At 43.8% G+C, this 20958-nt stretch overlaps 1 protein-coding gene across 4 annotated transcripts in view; it reads right to left on the bottom strand.

The window, feature by feature from the left end:
* The window catches only part of IRF2 (interferon regulatory factor 2), an 84808-nt gene that overhangs the window by 46354 nt on the left and 17496 nt on the right, over positions 1 to 20958 (bottom strand). Inside the window, exon 1 of one of the 4 annotated variants that reach the window (XM_025280241.3) lies at positions 13605 to 13888. The exons of the other annotated variants lie outside the window; for them this stretch is intronic. The gene's annotated coding sequence lies outside the window, so the exon portion shown is untranslated. Of the gene's footprint in view, positions 1 to 13604; positions 13889 to 20958 lie in introns of those variants that run through there. 4 annotated transcript variants of the gene reach the window in all.

The following is a 20958-nucleotide window of genomic DNA, read 5'->3' as shown; positions in this document are numbered from 1 at the left end:
TTCTAACAAGGATGCAGCTCAGCCAAACCTCAGTGTTTACTGCTCACCTAGCCAAACTCGATGGAAATCCCACATATAGAAACTGTTCTAAATCTTTAGTCAGGACTGTCATAAATTATAAGCAGATTTTTAGGAAAAGCAAATACAGCAAGTATCTGATCAGAGTAGGGAAAACTCTATTATCAAGTGCTTCACTTATTTCAGGTTCCATGGTGGGGTGTGTGTGTGTGTGTGTGTGTGTGTGTGTTTTAATAGCTAAGACATCCCCAATGATACACAATGAAAGCTAACCCTCTTACACGGAAGCACTTCCTTTTTCTTACTTGATTTTAGAGCCTGGCTCCCCCTCCCACACACTAAACAGGTAATGAATTACCAGTGGTCTTGCCACATGATGGAGAATAAAAAGGTTGCCATTTGACATAGATTTCTCATGACTATCAGAGGCTGAGTTTGCATCTGTGAAAGGAAGGGAAGGTGGAACTCAACATTCATCTAGCACAGGCCTACGAGGCATGTGCTTTCCAGCTTCCATCGGTGAAATTCAAGGAGCTAGCTGGGTCTTCCTTCTCTGGTGCACGTTTCCCTTGGGCACAAACACTCAAGCCACAGGAAACCTGAACAGAGCTGAAAAAGTCAGGGAACTCGACAGGGAAGACAAAGAGGTGCTATTTTTGCCAAGAGGACCAAAATACATCAGGAACCTGGACCTTTGTGTTCCATTTCTGACTTTGTTAATTACTGTGCGTCCCTGGGTCAGTCACTCAATCTCTCCGGTGGACACTTTAATCATCTAGAAAAAGGAGGAGTTTCACAATGATAATTTCCAAGGTTATCTGTGACTCTAGGAATCCTTTTGTAACATAAAGGCTCATAATCTGATTTAACTTTTTTTGTAAGCTTCATTTCCTGTACACGGTGCATTAAAAGTGAAAAACTTAAATTTTATGCTTCTATAAACCTAAACATGGACTTCCCTGGAGGCTAAGATGGTAAAGAATCTGCCTGCAATACAGGAGACCCAGGTTTGATCCCTGGGTCAGGAAGATCCTCTGGTGAAGGGAATGGCTACCCATTCTAGTATTCTCACCTGGAGAATTCCATGGACAGAGGAGCCTGACGGGCTACAGTCCACGGGGTGGCAAAAGAGACGGACACAACTGAGTGACTACACTTTCAAACCTAAAATATGCAGCATCTACCCTCAAACTTGACTTTGAAAAATCAGCTATCCTAACATCTTTGAGATTTGGGGTTGGGATCATCTTTAAAACCATGGCATTGATTATAAATCAATTTCGTGCACGACAAGTATTTAGAATATTACGGGCACCAGGGCTGCTACATAAAGGCACAAGAGCTGTCCACTGTGTTTCAAGGAACAAACTCACATCCCCCAGGAGGCTGACAATACTGACTCTGGTCCTGATTAGTGCCACTAACCGAGATCTTGAATTTTAACCTAAATAACTGCGGTTTGGCTCTTAGAATAGTAGGCCACTTACTAAGCACTTACTAGATGCTAGCCATGAAAACCAGGGTTTTCTGGGAGCTTCTCACTTCTCTTCAACCCCAGAAGGTAGGGCCTTTATCACCCATATTTTAGATGAGGGGATAGGTTGGGGAACTGCCCAGGAACCCAGACTCTCGTTCAGGTCTGTCTGCAATGCCCAGGCTCAGAAACCCTAACATCTGTCTTCCTCTTGCTGCAGAAAACACTCGGATGGTCTTTTAACTGTTCCACTTACAGAGACTTTTCCAACCCCTCTCTGATTTGCATACCACTGACATGTTAATCATCCTAAAACACCACTTAAATCATGTTAATGTTCAGTACCAGAGACTTCTAATGTCCTTGCTGGATTTAGAGAATAAAACTCTGGGCTGAGAGAGGGGGGTTGCTTCTGGTAATAGCATGGTAGGTAATTCAGACCTAACTCCCCTAGTGAATAACTAGGAAACCTGAACAAAGCGTGTTTTTCAAAATACGGTTAGAAACATCAGAGAACTAACGAGGTGGTAAAGAATTAGGAGGCAAGATCTGGGGGAAGGAAGGAACACAGGAAGGTAAGCCTGATATTTGGGGCTGCTCTTCTCCAAGCCTAGGAGCAACTGCTGAACCCAGAGAGGAAGCTGCAGGCCTTCGAAGCTGAGCAGGGCTGTGGACACTTCCAGTGACCAGGGGCATAAGAACTGAAGTCAGGAGCCAGCTAGGCAAAGGCATAAGAACTGAAGTCAGGAGCCAGCTAGGCAAAGGGAGTCCTGGGAACTCCCCACTCCCAAACACAAAAGTCCTGTAAAGTGTAAAACGAAATAGAAACAGACTAGCCTCAAACACTAAAGCCTGGCTTTTTGATCAATCTCAAGCCTTGATCAAATTGAAATGATCTGGAACTACCTGAAGTCACCTCAAAACATATCTTGAGGAAAGATAACATTATCCTAAGATTTATATTCTCTCTGGTACTTTTCAGATACAACGGCCAGCATTCAATCAATACAGCTAGGAATCCGAGGATGGAAGACAACAAAATAGAAAACCAAGGAAAGTAGTAAACAATAGAAACGGACCAATAGGGACACATACGCAGACTTTAGACAGAACTAATGGATACACAGACACCAGTGTTTCCAGACATAGCCTTTAAACAACTATGCTTAACACAGGAAATAAAAGACAAGGTGGAAAATTTTTTCAGAGAACTGAACACTGTAAAACTGGAAATTCTACACTAAAGGATAACTACTGATCATTTCAAAGTAAGAATTCAGTGGATGAGTTTACCAACACATTTGACATCAGTGGGGGAAAAATGTGAACCAGAAGACAAAACAGACACAAATAAAGCACTGAGACAAAAGAGTGGGATATGTGTAATAAAGGATCAAAAATCCATAGCACTGATAGATTGTACTTTAAACCTAAAAAGTTCTCGTGGTTTAGTAGCTAAGTTGTGTCTGACTCTTTTGTGACCCCATGGACTATATGTAGCCTACCAGGCTCCTCTGTCCGTGGGATTCTGTCCATGGGATCCTCCAGGCAAGAATACTGGAGTGGGTTGCCATTTCCTTCTCCAGAGGATCTTCCCAACCCAGGAATCAAACCCGGGTCCCCTGCATTGCAGGTAGATGATTTCAGAGCTACGAGGGAAGCTCAAAAGATCTAAATATTGGTAGTTGGAAGTTCTACAAAGCTAAGAGAGAAGAATGAGGCAGAAACAATATTTCAAGAGACAGTGATCAATTACCATCTAACCACAAATTTATACTCACTGCTGCTGCTGCTAAGTCACTTCAGTGGTGTCCAACTCTGTGCGACCCCATAGATAGCAGTCCACCAGGCTCTGCCATCCCTGGGATTCTCTTATACTCACTACAGATCCCAAACTGACTACTATAAATAAAGCCACACCTAGGCATAGTGTAGTACCTTTGATGAAAACCAAAAACAGAGAAAAATCTTAAAATCAGCAGAAGGAAAACAGGTTCTTAAAGAAGAAAAAAAAAGCTCATGATCTTCAAAAAACACAAAACCCAGAAGCCTTATAGTGACTACTCAACAGAAACCATGGAACACAAAGATGATGGAAAAGATGCCTTTAAAGCTCCTGAAGTAGGACTTCCCTGGCGGTCCAATGGTTGGGACTCTGCATTTCCACTGCGTGGGGTGTGGGTTCAGCCCCTGGCTGGGGAATTAGGATCCCCGCATGCTGTGTGTCGGGACCAAAACAATTAAGTTAAAATAAATTTTAAAAAGCACCCAAAGAAAATAATTGCTCTTTTTAAATGTTAAATACTGTGAAAATTTCCTTCAGGATGAAGAGGAAATAAAGGCATGTTCACTTAGAGGCAAACCTAGAGATCTTCCACCAGCAGCCCCGCCAAACATCAGTTCCCAGTTATAGCATCACAGACGGTGGGTCACAGCGTGGTAAGAGGGCAGGCAAAAGCCTGGGAGCAAAGTTGCTGATAAGCACAGGGCTTAACTTGGAGGCTGTGTCACAGAAGCCAATCACAGTGGTGCCCTGCCCCATCGCTTCTGCAGCTGCATCATTTGTTTTAAATATGCCTGTGCAGGCTGCTGCTTCTCCTCACATAGCCACGTGCCAGCCCGACATAAATGTCACCCTCCCGACAAAAGCCAACTCGAGTCCGTTTTCACCCATTAACCCTCTCTCACAGTTCTAACCACTGGACCCTCTCCCCCTATGGATGTACTGTCTGCGATATCCATTCATCCAGGGTACCACCAAATATTTATTCAACACACATTATTACGAGGAACTGTCTGCTAAATGCTGAGGAGAATTCAAAGACGTGTAAGACATGATCACTACCCTCGAGGAATTAGTAAATTAACTGGGGGCATGAGATATAAATTACATAAAGCTACCTAATAATACTATAATTATCATAACAAAAGACTGCAATAGAGATCAGAAGGCAGTGGGTGATTAAATGCCAACTAGGTGAACTAGTTCATAAATCATTATTAGATGGGTTCCTAAGCGAAAGCTTTATGGTAGAGAAAGAGTTTACAGGGTAGGGCGGGATCACTTACGTAGACAGAAGACTGCAAGCCGAGTCAGGCAGGTAAGCGCTGGTGTTTATGGCCGAAGCAGAACTAAGAAAGGCCTCTTTGCTGATGTGGACAGAGCAACTGATTCACGTATCAACATGGGGCAGCTTCATAAGAGTCAGCCAGTGTTGAGAAGCACAGACTGGATAGTTCACATATTAATACATTCATCGCAAACCCTCACAATCGCCCTTGTCAGTGAAGTATTACTATCCCCATTGCAGCCATGAAATTAAAAGACGCTTACTCCTTGGAAGGAAAGTTATGACCAACCTAGATAGCATATTCAAAAGCAGAGACATTACTTTGCCAACAAAGGTCCGTCTAGTCAAACCCATGGCTTTTCCTGTGGTCATGTATGGATGTGAGAGTTGGACTGTGAAGAAGGCTGAGTGCTGAAGAATTGATGCTTTTGAACTGTGGTGTTGGAGAAGACTCTTGAGAGTCCCTTGGACAGAAAGGAGATCCACCCAGTCCATTCTGAAGGAGATCAGCCCTGGGATTTCTTTGGAAGGAATGATGCTAAAGCTGAAACTCCGGTACTTTGGTCACCTCATGCGAAGAGTTGACTCATTGGAAAAGACTCTGATGCTGGGAGGGATTGGGGACAGGAGGAGAAGGGGACGACAGAGGATGAGATGGCTGGATGGCATCACTGACTCGATGGACGTGAGTCTCAGTGAACTCCGGGAGTTGGTGATGGACAGAGAGGCCTGGCGTGCTGCGATTCATGGGGTCGCAAAGAGTTGGACACGACTGAGCGACTGATCTGATCTGATCTGATCTCTGATCCCTATTTTAGAGATGAGGGAAAGCCTAGCTTACAAAGGTACATTAAAAAAAAAAAAGTGTCCAAGTCACCCAAGCCCCCAGATTTGAATCTGGGAACCAAGATTTGAATTCAGGTCTTGCTGGAGGCTCTCAAATGCCCCACTAGACACTGGGCTTGTTTGCAGGATTACTGAAAAGTCCTGAATGGCCACATTTCATCATGAACCAAGCACCACTCCACACATGAAGGCAAGGAAGCCAGTGGCCAGAGCTACTGCTCTGTTGAGGATGGTGGCTGTGCGGAAAAGGAAAACACACGAGTGGGGACACACTCGTAGGAATATAATATAGCAATTTTTAGTGGTGATTTCTCCTGGATATATAGTAGTCCTTCCCAAAATGTAAGTTCCTCTTACATGACATCCTGTGCTCCTCATATTGACTTTTATGTACCTTTTGAAAAAAAATAAGAATTTCAGTTCAAAATTATGTGAACTTAGAGGAAGTTGGAATTGAAAATTAAAAATCACCATCACGATGACTGTTATCATCATCATCTTTATCCTCATCACACTGGTTCAAGGCCTTATGTAGAATGAGATACCAATGCTAATAACACACATTTATACTTTGCTATACTTTCTCTTCACCTATAGCAGCACCCCAACCTGTATGTGCAATTATCCGGAGAATCAAAAAAAAAAAGATTCTCTGGCCCCATCCTAGAACTACTGAATAAGAATCTCCAGGACTTAAGAATCAGTTATTTATTTTTTTTAATTTTTTATTTTGTATTGAGGTATAGTCGATTAACAGTACTAAGACAGTTTCAGGGACTGTCAGGGACTCAGTCATATACACATATACATGTATGGTGGGCTGCCGTCTATGGGGTCACACAGAGTCGGACATGACTGAAGTGACTTAGCATAGCATAGCATAGCATGCTCCCCTAAATTCCCCTCCCATCCAGGCTGCCACATAACACTGAACAGAGTTTCATGCATTATACAGTAGGTCCTTGCTGGTTATCTATTTTAAATAGAGCAGTGTATACCTGTCCATCCCAAACTCCCTAACTATCCCTTCCCCACACCCCCCTACCCTCCCTCCCCGGCAACAATAAGTTCATTTTCTAAGTCTGTGAGTCAAGAATGTTATTTTTTATTATCCTAGGATACTTTTTATGCAGGTAAGTGTATGTAGTAATACATATACTTATCATATGGTTACTAAACAACTGAGTCATGGGAAAACTGGGAGGCCAAAGGTGAATAGATTTCCTCATCAATGGAATACAACCGCATATGAAATTAAAAGTCTAAATACCTCTAAGTACCGCAGAGCCAGTTTCCCATACTGAGAATTATCCAAACTACCGTTTTGCATATTCACCACTGCACACCCGCAAATTTCTTATTAGGCATGTTTTCTATAACCTTTTAGAAGACATTACCAGAGCTCCTTTACAAAAATCTCCCTGTTTCTGACCACAAACTACCCTGGCACCTGAAACAGGGCAATTTAGCCTCTGAATCACAACCGTAAGCTGACAGAGAAATTGACCTACAGCCTCCACACATGTGCTCGAAAGACACCAAAATATCTCTGGTTTTCAGTACTGCAGGTGAGCCAACGGTCATTCTACAAAACAGTTCTCAATGTAGCCAAAAGAGAACAGAAGGTCTCCACCCAGGGAGGAAGCCTTAAACATCCACGTCACAGGTCACATCTGTGCAGATGTGCACTCCCCCACAAGAGGGTCCACCTCCGCCCGCCACACTCCGCATCCCTGCTTGGTCTCCCAAGAATGTCCACTCTCGGGGCCCACTCCTTCCCAGACACAGCTCCCAACCACTTCACTGCAGACAGGTCTCACTGCCTCCCTCTTCTTGTTTGCTCACGTGGCAAAAATTCAGGACTGGGCTGAATAGTTGCTGTTTAGTCGCTAAGTCATGTCAGACTCTTTTGAGACTCCATGGACTACAGCCTGCCAGGCTCCTCTGTCCCTGAGATTCTCCAGGCAAGAATACTGGAGTGGGTTGCCGTTTCTTCCTCCAGGGGAACTTCCTGACCCAGGGATCGAACTCACGTCTCCTGCTTGGCAGGCAGATTCTTTACCACTGAGCCTTCTGGGAAGCCCCTGGCCGAATGGTACCCAGTCATCATCATAATAATACCATTATAGATTTATGGTTTATCACTTCACCAGAGCTTTCAAACAGTCTCTGTCTTTTTTGTTGTTCCTTCTCCATCAGTGTTTCTCATTCTCCATGGGAGCACTTTCAGATTTTTCTACCCTCACTTCCACACTCATTGATCCCAGCAAATGATTTTGCCCCCCACCCCAGAAAGAAAAACAGAGGGCACCACTCTTCTTTCTGAATGTCTGACTCCCTTCCCTCTTCAGACTGCTCTGTGACCTCCTTTCGTCCTTCTTCAGACCAAGTGGGTGGTAATGTCACTCTGCAACAGAGAATGTGGAAGGTTTAAGAGGAGAAATACTTAGTGTGATCATCTCTGGGTCCATCCGTGATGCTGCCCGGGGCCTAGAGATGACCATTCTAGGCGAAGTAAGTCAGAGAGAGACAAATATCATACGATAGCACTAATGTGTGGGATCTAAAATGAAATGATACAAATGAACTTATTTACAAAACAGAAATAGACATACGGATGTAGAAAACAAACTTACAGTTACCAAAGGGGAAAAGGTCAGTTGCGGGGGTCGGGATAAATAGATTAGGAGTTTGGGCTTAACAGATACACATTACTGTATATAAAATAGATAAACAATGAGGATTTCCTATATAGCACAGGGAACTATACTCAGTATCTTGTAATAAGCTATAATAGAAAAGACTTAATATGTACATATCTATGTATATATAACTATGTGTATATGTATAGCTGAATCGCTATACAGTACACCTGAAAGTAACACAATATTGTAAATCAGCTATACTTCTACTTGAGAGAGAGAGAGAGGGGAAAAATACTGAGATTGGTTTCACGTCTATTGAATTTAAGGTATCTTTGGGATATCCCAAGAGATGCCAGATTAGATATGTGGGCAATTAGATATGTGACGCCAGAGCCCAGGAGAAGTCTTGCCTGGTAATAGTCAGGCAGCCCTTTAGAGATTGTTCAAATGCCATCTCCACAAAGCCCACACTGGCGAATTCAAAACTGCCCTTAAATCCATAATATGCACTGCCTCTATCATGTACCTATGCTGTCTTACAGTCTTCGCTGCATTTTGCCTTACTCCACTGAGACAAACTTCTGCTAACATTGCTACACATGTTAACATGTAGAACTATCTGAAACATCTAGCCTTGTACTTTGTACCCTGAAGGCAGCCAATAAATGTACACCAGCCCCCTCCAGCAGTAATGGACATGTTCTAAGTGGACAGGTCAGGGTCAGATCTCAGTCCTGTGACTTCCATGTGATGGTGACCCACATTTTTCATCTGTAAAACAAGTGGTACCAATGTCCTGGGGCTTCCCTGGTAGCACAGAAGTAAAGAATTCTCCTGCAATGCAGGAGACATCCTTGGGTCAGAAAGATCCCCTGGAGAAGCAAACAGCAACCCACTCTAGTATTCTTGCCTGGGAAATCCTATGGACAGGAGAGCCTGACTGGCTATATACTCCACGGGGTCACAAAGAGTCACTAAGGGACAAAAGCACCAGTATCCAAACAGTCTAACAAGGTAACCACTGGCTGTAAGTGGTTACTGAACACCTGGGATGTGCCTGGTGTGAAGGGAGAACCATTTGTTCCCAAAGACGAACACATAGTTTCAAGGCCAGCTGTAGTCTTTCCAAGTCACTGTGAGTGGCCCCGTGCCGGGAAAAAAACAAAGTGTCTGCAAGAGACAGCCCTGTGGGTTTCCTGCTAAGGCAGGTTATCCACCTGACACTGAGACACACTGTTACTCTCAATTTTCAGTCTGGTTGGTTTGAAAAGGCCTGACTCACCCTCTGCAAGCTGAACCATCTTTGGGGAGGCAGCCCTGCTGGTAAGCGCTGAGCTTCTGTGAATCATCCTTACCTTGGCCTAGACCTGTGAGCTCTTGAACACAGGGCTTGCCCCGAGTATCTCACGCCACGCGGCAGCAATCCCAACACTAGCTAACGAGGATTAAGTGTTTGGCAGGTTCTAAGCTGGTCAGGGGCATTATTTCACTTGATTCACAGCAACCTTAGAAGGCAGTTGCTACTAAAATGCCCATTTGATAGATGAAGCAACTGAGGCACGTAAGGTCAAGCAACTTGTCCACGCTCACAAAAGGTGGGAGAGCTCCGATTTAAACAGAAGAATAGCACTGACATGTATGAACCACTGTGTGTAAAGCCAGCGAGCTAGTAGGAAGCTGCTTACATAGCACAGGGAGCTCAGCTCGATGCTCTATGATGACCTAGAGGCCTGAGATGGGGAGTCGGGGGGTGAGTGGGAGGCTGGTTCAAGAAGAAAGGATATATGTACATATATAACTGATTCATGTTGTTTTTACAGCAGAAACTAACACAACATTGTAAAGCAATTACACTCCAATGGAAAAGTAAATTGAAAAATTAAAAATAAATAAAGAAACAGAAGGCGTCTTAGGCCCTCACTTAGCCTGTGGACTATGAGGCCAAACTGGGAACCACATAAAGAGGCATTGAGATCCCAGTGCCTCCCAGTTTGACCCAGCGCCCGCCCAGGGAGCCCTTGCTGGCCTGGAGCTCTGGTCAGGCTGCACTTCCTGACCTGATGAGTAGAAAGCATCGGAGCCTCATTACCCAGCTCCACCCCCTTCAAGTCACACTTCCTGCCCCCTTTAGTACCTTCCTGGCTGGTGGAAATCAGCAACAGGGACTGCTGCATATCCTGTTCAGCCCGGCTTTATTTTTGTAATTTGTAAGGAAAACAGCGTTTCCCCACTCCCATACTCCAAAATAAAAATATTTTTCCACACTCCACCCCTTTACACCTCCATCCCTTCTTTAAGAAGCAACAGGAAAGAATCTTTTTTTTTTTCCAAACTTGAATCACTGGGTGTATTTTCCAGTGGTTTCATTTTAGTTTCTGCCTCTGCCGTAAAGCAGGGTCACCTGGCCTGAGCATGGGCCACCTGGGACCTGGAGGGGTCTGATGAAAGCAGGAAGGGAGGAAAGCGCGCCCTGCCCTGCCCTGCCCTGCCGGTTACTGATTAACCCAGGGAACTATTTCCGGAAGGCAGACAAACCCCATAGAAGCCACTGCTCCACCATCTCAGAGTTGATTTCACAGGAACACTTTTGTAAGGTACCGAAAACCACGGAAGTGCTAGGCATTGTGGGTATTTGTCAATTTCCACAGCCATCAGCGTGCGTGAAGAGCAATCACTTGCCCATGAGGCCTTCTGCTTCCCCTTCACTTCTAGGTTCAGGACCTCTAAAGCGTGCCAACACCCCAGCCCACAAACTCCAAACAGCTTCAGTCTCTCAGCGCCCTGTGGGTCCTCCACACTCTACATACCAGCTCACTTCTCTCTGGGAATTCAGGGGCTGGTTTTAAATCTATCCTTCCAAAAGAGCTTCCCCTGACCAATGCAGATTCGACTATTACCACAAGGCTCATTTTGTTCTCGTTGATATGACAGCTCCTGATAAATATCTGGACACTAAAGATAAGCAATCTTGTCTGGCTCAGCTAATACATTTGACTGGGAATGTCTGAACAAATGCCTATGATCTCTGCCGGGCCTAGCGCTGTCCTTACTTATCAAGGATGGTGGCCAAGATGCAGGGCATTACCAGAGGAGGTCTGACTGCCACTTGGACCCTGGGACAGCATGGCAATCCCTGAGCAAGTTGGAGACCAGGGATGGCCCCACCACAACTGGGCAGGGCATTGAGGCTTCTTGGGAAAATGGCTGATTCCAGGGCTAAATCAGGGAAAGCTGAAAATGAGCTTGAACCATCTTGGAAGCCAGAAAGAAAGGAAATGATCAAAGAACACTGGGAGCACATCAAAAAAATATAGTAGCCAACTTGAAGGGGCTCCCACTGGCCAAATCTGAGACAACTGGAGCACTGAAATAATGATAAAATTGTGTTATACCCCATTGAATGAAATAGGGATCTACAAAAAACTTAATAGGAAGAAGAGAAAGCTTTTCTGCAAAGTACGGTGCCAACTAACAATTGTGGAAAGATGATGGAACTAGATTGCCGTTTGGCAGCAATCCAAGTAGTAATTACTCAGTCAAGACACAAGTTCAAACCAGTGGGTGAAAGGTTGATGAGAAAAGGACACTTATACAGTGTCAAAGTACCTCGCACAAAATATTCTGTATTACAAAGGGGAAAAAATAACTTTACAGTACAGAAGGCTGACAGATAATCTCCTTACTCAAATGATCGGATGCATATCACTAATAAAGGAACAAGTCAAAGACATACGCCACCGGAGAAGAGGCAAAAAGAACAGAGCGTCACGTCCGAGATATTCTTGCAGAAAATGCATCTTCTGAATTTAATCGTGAGGAAACCGCCAACAAACTCACACTGACAGATGCTGGGTAAGATAATTGGCTTGCAGTCATCAAAAATCTCAAGTTCACGGATGCTTAGGAAAGATGGCAAAAGCACGACCCCCTGAACCTGGACAGGATTTTTCTTTTTTTGCTACGAGGGACATTATTGAGACAACTAGCAAATCTGAATGGGATCTGTGGGTTAGAAAGTTCTCGTGCCCATTTCATGAATCTGATGGTCACGTGGAGAGGTCATCCTTGTTTGCAGGATAGATACATTCAAGGATTCAGGAGTGCTGGGACTTCAGGTTGGCAAGTTTCTCTCCAGAGGTTGGGAAAATAGGAAAATTCTTTGTAAGTTTTTTTGCAACTTTTAAGTCTGAAATTAGCTGCAAAGAAAAAGACTTGGCAAAAAAGAAGACAGCCAAACATGCCAGTGATTTACTGTCCAGAGTGGGAAGCAACAGCATTTCTGCAAATATAACAAACTGTAGCCAATTCCTCCTGAGGTGCTTAAACTAAACTGCTGGTAGTTTTTTCTTAATCCATGGGTACCATGACTGTATGAAGTATGTGCATCAATCACCTTATCTGTCCACCCATAAGGGGCTGCACAATCAAGCAACAACGATCTGAACAGGGAACCCTGAAGCTTCATTTTCTAGGGAAGACGGTACACACATTTTAAGTATAGGGTATGTGGGAAATGAACAGATGACCCCAAAAGCCAGCCTGCATATTTGAGAAGGCTCTCAGACTTCAGCATCCAAGAGTTATCTCCAGTCAAACATCTGAATTCATATTTAATTGAACTCATACTTGATTGAAGTTACTTAGGTTTGGGGCTTCCCTGGTGACTCAGACAGTAAAGAATCTGCTTGCAGTGAAAGAGACTAGGGTTTGATCCCTGGGTCTGGAAGATTCCCTGCAGAAGGAAATGGCAACCCACTCCAGCATTCTTGCCTGGAGAATCCCATGGGCAGAAGAGTATGGGGGGCTACAGTCCATGGGGTTATAAAGAGTCGGACACAAATGAGCGACTAAACAGATGCTAGATTTAGATTTTAAAACATGAGGTTGGCTTCCAGGTGGACACTGCTTTACCTTGTAGGTGAAGTCAGCAGCAGAAGAAGGAAGTCAGAAGGCCAGGTCCCTGAGCCCCCCAGAGATGGCGGGTTTTGATGTCTTCAGGGAACCCCACACTGCAGGATTCTCTGGGGGGCATTTCAGGCCAGTCCCAGTTGTCAGCAGAGCCCCCAGAGCGGGCATTCCTGGCCGGCATAGTTTTGTCTTCTTTCATGACAAGAGTTCCTGATCCCAACAGCCAATTTCCTGCACTTGGCTCAAGAAAAGCCCACCATGAGTAAGGGGCTTTTTTTTTTTTTTTTTTTTTTTTTTGCTTTTTGTGTCTTATTTACAACTTTTCCTCAACGTGGAGAAAACGGAAGCCTGAAAAGCCTTCAGCTCTACTTGCTCTCTCTCAACTGATCATTTCAGTAACTGCTCTGGCCTGCAAGTAACAAGCACTGCACATAGTTACGGTTTCCCCAGGAGAATAACTACAACACTGTAAGAACAGAAAGTGAAACTAGGGAGTCAAGAACAATTCCTGCCTTCAGCGGAGCCCACACCAATCAAGTCCATTCTGATGGCTCCCCTGCACCTCTCAACCCCAGTCTGTTATCTGCCCGGCAACCAGAAGACTCTTGTAAAAGCATAAACATGATCTCCTTTAAAGCTCACCGTTGTCACCGGCTCTGGCTCCGGCTTCCCCTCCCGATGCTGGCCTACTCCCTGACCCTCGGGTCAGCAGGGCAACCCATGACCTCTGTACTTGCCATCCTCAAAGGCAACCCGCTGACTCACACGGCTCACGTCTTAGCTTCACAAGCACGTCCTGGGCAAGACTTCCTAGTCTCCCCAGGCCAGGCCAGACTCCAAACCTATCCGCCTCCCTAGTCAAGAATCTCCATGAGGTTCAAGAGCAAATGGCAAAGATTGATGCTGAGTTAATAAACTAGGACCTGACTGTGGATGTCAGGCAGGAAAGACAGTGAGAGGGGGAACAGAGAGGGGAGACAGCCTAGTAAAAGAAGGCTGGTACACAAACAATTACAGTGAAGAAAATACTGATCTACCCTTCAAAAAAAGGAAGGTATATATAAATGCAATGATTAATTTGTCTGAGAAAGCCCTGGGGTATATATTTTTACAGTTTAAAAATTATTTCTTACAAGCACTGCTTTCCATTATTTTAAGGTTTCAAGATATAATCTGGAATCATATTTATTTCAAAGTGGTATATATAGAAATTCATAAGAAACTTACTGAGGCCCATCACCACTGCCTTTTCCATCACCCAGAATGCACAGATGGTCAGTATGGTGACCATATTATTTGTGGTCCAAAATGGAACACTTCTGAGTATGAATGGGGCCTTACTAATAATTATACCTTGCCTCTAAACAGATGTAAAGAGAGACTATCCCTGGGGGAAAAAAAAAAAGCAGGATGAGGGGGTCTTCAGGTCATAGGAGATAACTGCTCTTTTATTCAAAATCCTTGGACCGTATATATTTTAGAATTCAGCAGCTTTGGGGTTGTAGAGAGACGATATGGTGCATATAACATATAGAGCATAACACCCCCAGCAATCTCTAAAGCAGAACCACTTAATCTAATACAGCAATATTTCTGCAGTAAAACAGGAACATTCACACTGATTGGGATTAGTAAAAGCTATAAATAGCTTCATGCCAGTTTGGGGCAGACTATACAGACAAATGAGTCATGATAAAAAACTTTCAGTTTTCAGAGCAAAGAAGGGATTTGGGGTCTGTAATTAATTTCAAGTTATTTCAATCCTTGCAATATATTATTGTTCCCATGTTATACAAGACAATCAGCATCTTCTTCCTTAAACTGTACTTACATTATAAACTAATCAGGCACGCACCATGCTTGAGTTAGTAACAGCACATTTTCAGTCCTGAAATGGAAAACTTCAATACAGATTGTTTTTGTATATTAAAAAGTGAGGGAATGCTTTTGCTGAATATTTTAAGATTTGACATCTGAGGTAGCCATTTAAAAATTATTATTGCCTTTACATTAGTTCCACCAAGCAATAGGTATACATTTTACTTTACCAATGTCATACATAAAATATTTATTTACAGTATAAGGTGAAAGTGTCAGTCGCTCAGTCATGTTGACTCTTTGCGACTCCGTGGACAATAACCCACCAGGCTCCTCTGTCCACAGGATTTCCCAGACAAGAGTACTGGACTGGTTAACCATTCCCTGCTCCAGGGGAATCTTCCTAATCCAGGGATCAAACCCTCCTGCATCGCAGGCAGATTCTTTACCATCTGAGCCACCAGGGAAGCCCAAGAAAAGCTTTAAATAAGATTCAAAATTTCTTAAAAATTTCTTCCCTAAGGTTGCCTTACATTTGTAATGCCATCATTCCTTCTCCTACAACATTTTAAATATCCGATTTCAAAAATTAAAGTTATGACAGAATACTTCCAGGAGTATCAAGTTAAATCACGTTTATTTGTTGCTGTTTATCATAGTATATGCAGCATAAGAACTGCATCATCCATTGAGGAAGCACGTGAGTCATTCTCTACTTAATGTAAGCCCTACTGCTCTGCAGAAACCACTGCGTGAAAGAAAAAGACTCAAAGTGGCACAAATGCAAATTCACTCAAGGAACTGTCCGGAAACTTTACCCCCTTACACTTAAAATAATTTTGAATGAAAGGGCAGGTGTATCCTTGCCATGTGAGACGTCTAATCTACCTTTGAACTGTTTCGGTTCTATGGGACTTGGGTAGAGATTCAGTTCGGACATTCTTGCAACACACACTTCCTCCAGGCAGTGTGAAGAAAGAAAACACAGCAAGTCTGATGATGGCCGAGGTCAAGGAGCCCCAGAGACCTTCCTACCAAAAAGGCCACTGCACGCATGCCACCAATTATGTTTACATGCACTGAATTGAACTGTTTATAAATCAGTCAGCTCAGTCGTGTCCGACTCTTTGCAGCCCCATGGACTGCAAATACACGCGTTGAAAAATCTAACTTGTGACGCCTCTGGTGGTCCAATGCTTGGGATCCCCTTCCAATGCAGGGGCATGAGCTCAATCCCTAATGGGGAGGGTGGGGCTAAGATCCCACATGCCTCATGGCCAAAAAAACCAAAACAAAAAACAGAAGCAACGTTGTAACAAATTCAATAAAGACTTTAAAAATGGTCCACATGCCCCCCACAAAAATATCTTTTAAAAAAAAACAACGCAAACTTGCCTCCCAAAAAAATGCTCTCCTGATTCCTCAGCAGGTAAAGATGGTGGTAGAATGATGGGGGCAATAGCTATGATGTGCACCTAGTATTAAACTCTATGCTCTTTATACATTACCTCCCTCAACCCTCACAATAACCCTGTGAGGTAGGTAACACTATTATCACTGTTCCCATTTTCAGAAAAGGAAGCTGTGGCTTCAGTTCAATTCAGTTCAGTCGCTCAGTTGTGTCTGAAGAGAGTCTGCTGCAGCTATGAGAAGAGAGGTTTTAAATGGTCTCAACAAAATATGAATATATGCATATAGTTCTAATTTCCTTTAGTGCCAGTTCCTAACATAGCTGATTGAGAAAAGTATATATTTAATAATTATTTATGCTGCTTTGAGGAAAATCATGTCAGAGTCTCACATAAAATAATATAATAATATTAATATATTCAGTTCAGTCACTCAGTCGTGGCCGACTCTTTGCGACCCCATGAATCGCAGCACGCCAGGCCTCCCTGTCCATCACCAACTCCCAGAGTTCACTCAGACTCAACGTCCATCGAGTTGGTGATGCCATCCAGCCATCCCATCCTCTGTCATCCCCTTCTCCTCCTGCCCCCAATCCCTCCCAGCATCAGAGTCTTTTCCAATGAGTCAACTCTTTGCATGAGGTGGCCAAAGTACTGGAGTTTCAGCTTTAACATCATTCCTTCCAAAGAACACCCAGGGCTAATCTCCTTTAGAATGGACTGGTTGGATGTCCTTGCAGTCCAAGGGACTCTCAAGAGTCTTCTCCAACACCACAGTTCAAAAGCATCAATTCTTCAGCACTCAGCCTTCTTCACAGTCCAACTCTCACATCCATACATGACTACTGGAAAAACCATAGCTTTGACTAGACGGACCTTTGTTGGCAAAGTAATGTCTCTGCTTCTGAATATGCTATCTAGGTTGGTCATAACTTTCCTTCCAAGGAGTAAGCGTCTTTTAATTTCATGGCTGCAATCACCATTTGCAGTGATTTTGGAGCCCAAAAAAATGAAGTCTGGCTTAGTCCCTGGCAAAGCCGATCCTCCATCCCTGAGCTCCACTACTATGAGATTCCAGCATCCGAGACAGGCTTCAGACTTGCATGAACAGGATTCGTCTACACGTGCCCTCAAACGTATATGCTACATAACAACAGGTATGTTTCCCGAGCTTTTCATGAACACCATGCTAGTTCTGACAGTTGTTCTTTGTGTCAGGAACATTTCAGGAACACAAGCATTTAAGTCCCGCAGGCCTACAGACCCAGAAAGAAAACAGAGCCAAGTCGTGGTAGCATTTCCTTACTTTGTTTTGTTGGGTCTCCTGTTCTGAGAAAGGAGCAACTAAGAATACAAATCGCCCACAAACAAGGATGGAACAGGAAGACAGTGAGCTGTCTGGGGCTTTTCCTAAAAGAGGAACAAATCTTTTGACCTTATATGACCCCAGGCCTGCACTGGTGAAAATAATTGGAGGGTATGTGTGTGTATGACTGGTCTCACCAGGCCTGGTAGCCAAGGGTTTAAAAGCTGAAGTCCCCAAACAAAACTGCAAAACCTTCATACCTCTGTTTGACAATGTCCCCCTAGGAGATGCTAGCAACCCCCAGAGGCCACCGCAAACAGTCATCCCTGATGGGCAGGGCGTGGGTCCTCCCAACACCTCCACGAGGAACGAGATAGCAGGAAGAAGGGTGTATAGGGGGGTAAGATTCTAACACTGTCTCTTGCCTGTCTTTGCCTACAGCCAGCCGAACACGGAGCAAGGAACAGCTGAGGAAAGGGGATGGATCCCCAAAGACCTTTCTCGGAGAACACTTTCTGAAGGGTACCCTTTGGGAAAGAGTGTAAAGACCAAAGGTTTCGCCTCAGGAAAACCGTTTTGCAACTCTCTTATCTGATGCAGCAAGAATGATGTTTAAAAAAGAGCTCCCTGGAGGTTCAAGAGGAAGGGAACATCTGTGTACCTATGGCTGATTCATGTTGCTATATGGCAGAAACCAACACAAGATTGTAAAGCAATTATCCTCCAATTAAAAATAAATTTAAATTTTTAAAAAACTTAGGGCTAAAAAGAAGAGCTCCCATCGCACCCAGGAACTCGTAGAAGGAAGGAGGAGTGTATCATCAGAGCATCCCTTGGCTAATTTCCTCACAAGAGCTGCCACATGAGTAACACAGCAGAAAAGGCCACGAGGTGAACTCAAGCCTGGTCTGAAAGCTATCTCTATTGCTTATTAGCTGTGTGACCTTGAGCAGGTTAGCAACCCTATTTGTTCCCACAGGCCTTTGCAAGGATTAGACAAGGAACCCTGTAAAATACCTAGAATTGTGCTTTACATCTCGCATGTGCTATAGGTTGGAGTACAAACAGATACAAATTTTCCAGACAGTTAGCTTGACCATGGCATCAGACATTTTAAAGGATATCCTTTGACCCAGCCATGACCCAGCCAAGTGTTTTCAAGGCAATTTAACCATGTGTGAAACGTGTTTTCTAAAACGTCAAAAACAAAACAAAAACAAAACACACAAGGAATGATCTAAAGCTGTTACATAGACAAATGCAATATTCTTTCTTCTTAAAAAAACTGAGAAAAAGCTGTGTGAAGTTGCACAGATAAATTACTTTCCAGGTATATCTAAATTATAGAAACCTAAGAGCATTAAAAAAAAAAAATCCATCACCTTTTAAAAAAGTATCTTCTAGAAGAATTCACAGAAGGCAGTAAGGACCTAGAAGGGCAGACTGACTTTTAAAAAAGACTTCATAGATCTAAAGTCGTGCTGCGACCACTGTGTGTGTTTGGCCCCAGACCCATGTACCTAGGCAGCATCAGATTCTGCAATTCAGCAAAGCAAGAACCACGGACAGATTTCAAAGCATATGGACTCAGGCTCGTACTGCATGTTCAAACCTTCTTTCCATATGGAAAATGGGAAAAGAAGCGACCCTATTTTTCCCTTAATCAGCATGTCCTCTAAGCACTGCTTCTGCAGTAAGGCAAAGCCTGAAAGCCGTGACTTCTCCTTTTGGGAGTTAAGTGGGGAGTCCATTTCAGACTGTCCCTCTTCGCATGAATAGGTGGGTGTCTCTGGAGCCATCCAGTTAAGCCAGCAGTCCAAAAGCCCGGAAAAGATGTCTCTGTCCTCAAGTACCCTGGGAAAGCACAGGAGAAGTTAAACAAGATGGTGCATGTGAGAAAACTCTGGACCACAGAGTGGATCATTGAGATACACACAGTAGCTTGGGAAGGAAGAACACGGCAGGAAATGAGCAGGACCTAAATTCTCCAAGCTCTTTACATCACCCAAGTCACTGCCTACCTGCCACCGCCATAGGATTCTCTGTGACCTACGGATGGTGGGTGTTTTGTCCCACTAGGAACACAAACAAGGGGACGTGGAAAAAGGGGGATGGCGATGCTTTCATTACTTCAGTTAGAAAAGTCGAGTAAGAGGGATTCAGAATACTGGAACCTTCCAAGAAAACCTGTTTGCTTAAAATGACAAAATTGTTTGCTGCCATCTGATTTCAAATCCATTTACTGGCCGATGATGTTGACACGAGTTTGAGTAAGCTTCCGGAGTTGGTGATGGACAGAGAAGCCTGGTGTGCTGCAGTCCATGGGGTTGCAAAGAGTCAGGCACGACTGAGCGACTGAACTGAACTGATGGTGAAAACTGATGCTTCTCCAAAGACACGTGCCTGAAAATAATTTGCTCCGAAAAAGGCTGGGATTGAAGGGCACTATCTTTTCCCCTCATTCCACATCCACAGGGTCTCTGACAGCTTCCTTCTTGCTGTGGCTTTTCCTTCAGGGATTTCCTTTGAGCTTGTCCCTTCAGCCAGTAAACTCTCAATAAAGGTTATTACTGATGCTTCTTCTTTTACTCCTCCTCCTCTCCCCCTTCTTCCTTCTTCCCCTTCTTCTTCTCTCTTTTATTATAATTATTATATTTATTATTAATGGGGCTTCCCTGGTGCTCAGTCAGTAAAGAATCTGCCTGCAGTGCAAGAGACCCAGGTTCAAACCCTGGGTCGGGAAGATCCCCTGGAGGAGGGCACGGCAACCCTCTACAGTATTCTTGCCTGGAGAATCCCATGGACAGAGGAGCCTGTTGGGCAACAATCCATGGGGTCAGAGTCCGACACGATTTAGCAACTAAACCACCACACGTGTATTGTATAACATTACAGAGCCATTCAATTCAGCTCTTTTTGCTCAAATCCGGTTGAGATCCAACACACAAACTATGACTTTCCACAGTAATGATTCTATTCATGGATGTTTCAATGTTTCTAAAACATTAAAAAGAAACCACCACACTACAATGATCTAAATCTGTTACATATACTAATGTAATATTCTTTCTTGTCAAAAAAAAATGAGAAACTGTGTGAAGCTGCATAGATAAGTTACTTTCCAGATATATCTAAATTATGAAAATCTAAGTGCATTAAAAAAAAAAAATCACTGATGAATTCCAACTGGAAATGAGAGTCAGCACTGCTAACCGCCCCCAAATACATGAAGACCTGACTCAAGACCACATCTTTCCTTTCCAAGCTGCAGAAATGTCTTCAAATATTTTTCAAAGCTACTTACTGCCACTAACCAAGTCCCAAACAGTACCTGGAAATTGAATTTGGCATCCACTGTATTGTCACATGTCTCCCTCTCCATCAGCCCTTCTCAGGACCACACTGGCTTCCCTCCCCTCCCTGGCTTCAGCAGAAGGTGCTGGAGACAGCACAGGTCTGGTGT

The sequence above is a fragment of the Bubalus bubalis genome, chromosome 1 (assembly GCF_019923935.1).
Source record: "Bubalus bubalis isolate 160015118507 breed Murrah chromosome 1, NDDB_SH_1, whole genome shotgun sequence".
Classification (NCBI taxonomy): domain Eukaryota; kingdom Metazoa; phylum Chordata; class Mammalia; order Artiodactyla; family Bovidae; genus Bubalus; species Bubalus bubalis.
Note: the sequence above shows the minus strand (reverse complement) of the source record. Positions and strands in the feature narration are given on the sequence as shown.